Genomic DNA, 6,000 nt, shown 5'->3' with positions numbered 1-6,000 from the left:
AACAAAATTAAAGTTCAGAGGGGTTTTTTGTAGTCTGGGGGGTTAGTTGCAAAACCCCAATAGTCCAGGGGGGTTTATTACATTTTACCATATAAATTTATATATATATATATATATATATATATATATATATATATATATATATATATATTTGTCTCAGGCCCATGGATCGGGCACCAGAAAATGAAAAAAAAATTTAGGGCAAATCATTTTAGCCTCCATCTTTATTCTCGTTCTCAACTCTGAACTTGCCCTTTCTTTCTCTCTCTCTCTCTCTTCGCAACTACAAACTACTACAAGAATCAGAAGTTCAAAACCCATATATTTCAGTTTATATATTTGTCTGCAAGAATCAAAACTTCAAAACCTATACCGGCATCATTTCAGATTGTTCAAAAAATCAACACCCAATTTCAGATTGTTCAAAAAGCCAAAATCCATATCGATCTTTTAGTTTCCATCGCCCGCTGTTCCAATTCGGGTTCGCCATTCGCAAGCTTCAATCGCTGACCCTTATTCTCTTAACTCTCAAGCTTGCCCCCCCTCTCTACGCAACTGCTAAATCAACTAATCAAGGTCTGTAATTCTTGTTTTGCAAACTAAATTCACTTGTAATCAAAGGCAAAATAGGCATTTGAAATCACACACTAAGCCTCTCCTTTTCTTTCCCTTCATTTCCTCCCATTTTTGGGAGGTTAAGAAATTTACTGTTGAAGGCTTGTGTTAACCCTCCAAACCCTTCCATTTCATTCCCTTTCTTTCCAACAATTTTTGCCAAATACAAATTTTTAATCCCCCTCCATCACCTTCCTTTCCTTTTCCTCCCTTTGCCATTGCACCAAACTGACCCTTAGTGTGTGTTAGTATATAATGAGAGGGGTAGTTTTGTCTTTTAGAGTTACAAAATTTTTTATGTTAAATTGTATTAAAAAAAATTAAGGATAAAAGGGTCAATTCACATGTGTCAGAATCCAACAAGCAAATTGGGGTATAAGTGAAACTTAAAACCCAAATATTCGTCTGGATGAAAAATAACCTATAATCGGGGGGCCTAGGTGTAATTTACCCAAAAAAATATCAAACCTCTTTCGGTTGTCCGTATCAAAAGATTCTCTCCTGAACCACGATTCGGGCCACCCTATCTCCCCCATACTCTTCCTAGAGAGAGAAAACAAAACTCTTTGCTGGCGCAAAGCCAATTCATTGTCTTCTCAGTGCTCTGCTAAACCTCCGAAATGGATGAAGGTACACTCTCTCCCCACCCTCTCTATGCTACACATTTTCTAGAGGCTCACTGTTACTATAGTTCATAAAATGTACCACATAAAAACAAAACACCAACCCCATCGTAATCATAATTTTTTTATCTGTCTGAAACTCTACATTTTTCAAATAATTACAAATTGATATAAGTACTGATCTATAACACGTAGAGATAGGGTTTGGGATTTGATATTAAGTATAGAATATCGAATTTATCAAAAAATAAGGGAAAAAAAGAAAGAACCAACTTGTGGGTGACTTTGGATAGTTCAAATTTCTCTTTGGCAATACATATGATGGTGCTAAAACTGATTGGTATTGAAGCTATATTACCCTGTTTTAGAGTTACGTTTGTTGGTGTGTCTGTGTGTATATCCATGACTGTTTCCTAATACATTTGTTCTGGATTTGGGTCATTTTGGTTGGCTAGTTTCTTTGAATTTTACCTGTCTTTTGGATTGCTTGATATGGGTTTTCATTTACCCTGCGATTGGTTGCTCAGAATATGGAGGAGAAGAGGATAAAGTGAAAAATTCGGACTGTCATGATTCTTGTTGTTCTGGGTTTTAGTAGAATGATATACTCAGTTTGTGGTCAACAATGAAGGGATAGACTTGTTGCAATTGAAGAATCACTTGTGGCTTGTGAAAGTGCCAATTGCAAATTTCATTGTTAAGATGTCTGTAATAGGTAATATAATTGACTCTAGGAGTGATTAGTTATTGATAAGCTAGTGCATAATTTGTGTACATGGATTCTCTTTTCCAAAACAGGTATCCCTTTGGTGCTCACTACCATTCTGAAAATTTTGGACCAGTAACAAGCTGTCTTTTTCATGGATTAGACCCAGACCAAATCTCGGTTGATTCAATTTTTAGTAGAGAAGCGAATGTCCATTCCTTATATATATATATATCACCTGTATGTATGTATATTGTTGGTGATTGAATTGGTGATGCAATAGAAGAAGATGAGAGAGATACTATTAGGATTTATTAAGAGAGAAAAAATGAGGTGAACATATATATATTGAAAGGATCTAGTTGTCCACTAACAAAATTTTCATTGGGTACTTTGGTCATTTTACGTGATACACGGTTAAAGAGTTCTTTTTAGTTATTCAAGGGATAAATAGGTATTAAAAAGGTGTCAGGTGATGGATCTTACCACTAGTTAATAGGAGGGGGTGGTTGTTAGAGTAATGCTATCAAGAGATACTTTTCATGAGAAGAGGTACGAGCTCTCCATATTTGACCACTAGATTAAGACTGTCTTTTTGAGATTTGTGAAAATCAAATAAATCATTTAATAAGTCTTTCAATCTAGTGGTTAAAAATGGAGAGATCACATCTCTTGTCATGAGAGAGCTCTCCTAATAGTATTCGTGATTGTTATTGAGAAGTCTTAAAATGTAACTTATAGCTCTGGTGCAGAATTAGCGCAGGGTCCATGATCTAGATAGGGGGGGGGGGGGGTTGGGGGGGTTGAATAGGCCTTGAATCACTGCAATTAATCTAAATCTACTTAATCCATTAAGCAATCGAACATTAACAATTAACATGTATATGAAAGCAATAATAAGGAAAAAAAAAAAAACACAATGGACACAAAAATTTAGGTAAATCACAATATTTTCTTATAACTTTCATGTTAACCAAACCATTTTTTCGATAACTAGGGTGCGGGGCTTTGCCCCGACTAATCCACGAGACCTGTGCAAAGCGACCCCTCCACAGTCGACATGAATCGAGCAAAGCTTGGACTATGTCCGCGGTCGTGACCCCAAAGGAATTGATCGCACTCGAGAGAATTCGTATTTGAGACTTAATGCTTCACGAGACACTAAGTCCTAGCGCTTCGACACTAGAGCCAACCCCTTGGGGTTTTAACTAAACAAAGGCCAAGTGTGAGATGTGAAAATCCGTGCCTCCTCAGAGAAAATTTATTACCTAACTATATTTTTCCTGGGAGTGCAACTTTAACGAGCTAGCCCGAAATAGTCTGAGCTTAACTAAATTTCTCATGAGCGTGGTAATTTTTTTATACTACTAGAATTGGGCTTGTGTTGAAAAGCTATAACCTGAGCTTTAATTTGGTTGGGCTTTAGTCGAGGTACCAATGACCTGAACCCAACCCAAATTTGAGTCTGACTTTTATATAATTATATTATTTTAAATATATTTATATATTTATAATCCCAATCATTTTTTTTCCAAGGGATCCTCTAGAGGAAATGGCTGTGGAGGTTTGGGGTGGAATCGTGGAAAGACATTGGCTTTGGAGGAGGGTCGTTGCGAGCAGGTATGGGGAGAGCAGAGGAGGGTGGGATTCTCTTGAGGTGCATGGTCCAAGGGGTGTGGGGGTTTGGATGTTTATTCGGAAGGGTTGGGATGACTTTTCTAAACATATTCATTTTCGACTTAGGGATGGCAGGAGGATCAGTTTTTGGGAGGATGTTTAGTGTGGGGACCTTTCTCTTGCTCTCGTTTTACCACGACTTTTCAGGATTGTTACGAATATGCAGGCTGTGGTGGTCAACTGTTATCATCTTGATAGCGGAAGACTGGTTTGGGATGTTCGATTAAAGCGTCTTTTTCAGGGCTGGGAGATTGAGGATGCCACTCATCTTTTGGAGTGTTATATCGTTAGGGAGTAATGGTTGGGGATTCTGATAGTTGGATTTGGGCTTCCAACGCTCAGGGTCGTTTCGATGTTCGGTCCTTCTTTAGGTGTCTTACTGAAGAGTCTGGAGGTCTTTTCTCGTGGAAGTTTGTTTCGCACTCAAAGGCTCCCCTCAAGGTGGCCTTCTTTGCTTGGACCACTGTTTTGGGAAAGATATTAATCCTGGATAATTTGAGAAGGAGAAATTAGGTGGTGGTTAATCGTTGTTACATGTGCCTTCATGATGAGGAGAAAGTGGATCATCTTCTTTTACATTGCACCATGGCCAGGGAGTGTTGGGACTTGATGCTTGGTCTGTTTGGGATTCTCTGGGTTATGCCTGGATCCTCTAGAGGGTGATTGAGGCTTGGAGAGGTTGTTCTGTGGGAGCTCATATTCAGGATGCTTGGAGGGCTACGCCTCTTTGTGTGTGGTGGTGTATTTGGCTCAAGAGGAATAGGAGATATTTCGATGGAAAGGAGATGCCTATTTCTTTTCTTAAATTCTCTATTCTTTCTACTCTTTTTTGTTGGGTTTCAGGAAGAGATTATAGATCTTTAGAGGAGATTGTCGATTTTTTGGCCTCCTTGAAGGCTTAGAGGTTCTTTTTGACCTTATGTAGTTCTCTTGGGATGCGCTTCCCTTTTGAGCGCTTTTTATACATCTTTACTTATAAAAAAAAAAAATTCCAACTTATTATTATTATTATTTTTTAAATAAAGCTTGATTTATTGTATATTAATTTTTTGAGAAATGGTTTATAAAGTCTTATATATTAATATTCTGTTTTCAAAATCTTTTATGTGCAGAGTAACCTAACTCAAAATAAACCCATTTTCAACTAGATCGTCATAATTCAAGCTCAACCTAAGTTCAATTTGAAAAACAAATAAGTCCTATCAATTTTCATAAGACCAAATATGTCCTACTTTTGAAATTTTCTTCCATTTAAGCTCAAAACCACTAAATCTTACATTAACGTCCTAACCAAATAGAAGTAAAATTATGCAATTATAATATTCAAAACTTTATATATATTCTTTTTTGTCCTTTTCATATTCCTTTAAGCTTTAGTTAATTAGTGAACAATGCATTATGAATTTAATTATAACTAATTTAATATAGGTTCAATCGGAAAAATCTGGTGTAGAATTCATGACGACTTTAATACAAAACAATTTAAAATTCTATATCATTTTTTTAGTTAAAAATTATATCTAATCGGTATGATTTGGTAAGGGTGTAAACGAATTTCAATAAAAATAATTTCAAAAGTAGGATTTATTGGTCTTATTGAGAATTCAAAGTACTTAATTGTCTTTTGAAGCATAAAGTAAGAATCAGTGGTAATTTTCCCTTGAAAATTTTATAGCTTGAGTTGAGTCCGAATTTATCCCTTATTCTGATTAATTTGTCCAAGTTTGCACCCTTAATTTTTGTTGAAACTTTTCCTTTTGACTTGCGTGCATTATAATTAGTGTTCTCAAACTACACCTCAAGACAGTTTTTTCGTGTTATATATATGTGCGCGCAGTATAATTAGTGTTCTCAAACTACACCTCAAGATAGTTTTTTCTGTTATATATGTGTCCACAATATACCTATTGTATTTAGGCTATTATTTATACATGTATAATTAGCTATCAAAGACTTATAACGTCAAATGATTAATACATTCTGCGGGTCAAAAGTAATAAAAAAAAGTTTTTATTTTTTTAGATTTTGTAGATAGATTAAGCCTATAGTTATAGTTGTTGCCTTTGGTGTCTTGTGTATTTTTTTGGGAGCGCTCCCCTCTTGAGTAGTGGTGGCAATTTCCTCCGACCCGGCGGGTTTTCGCCCCGCCCCTAATGGGGTGAATTTGGTAGCCCCTTAGATGGATTTGGGACGGGCATGGTAAAATAATTAAAAACCCGAAGTGGGTTTGGGGCTGGGGCGGATTTAGTGATGAACCGGCTCCCGCCCCCGATTATATATGTACCTTTAAAAAAATTATATATATTCTCCCAATGTGTTAAAAAAATTAATAATATTGGACCAATTTATTTATTAGTCCAATTTTAACACATTGGGCTA

The sequence above is a fragment of the Cornus florida genome, unplaced genomic scaffold, assembly GCF_030987335.1.
Source record: "Cornus florida cultivar Cherokee Brave unplaced genomic scaffold, ASM3098733v1 CherokeeBrave_3.0.0_Hap2_Chr03, whole genome shotgun sequence".
Classification (NCBI taxonomy): domain Eukaryota; kingdom Viridiplantae; phylum Streptophyta; class Magnoliopsida; order Cornales; family Cornaceae; genus Cornus; species Cornus florida.
Note: the sequence above shows the minus strand (reverse complement) of the source record.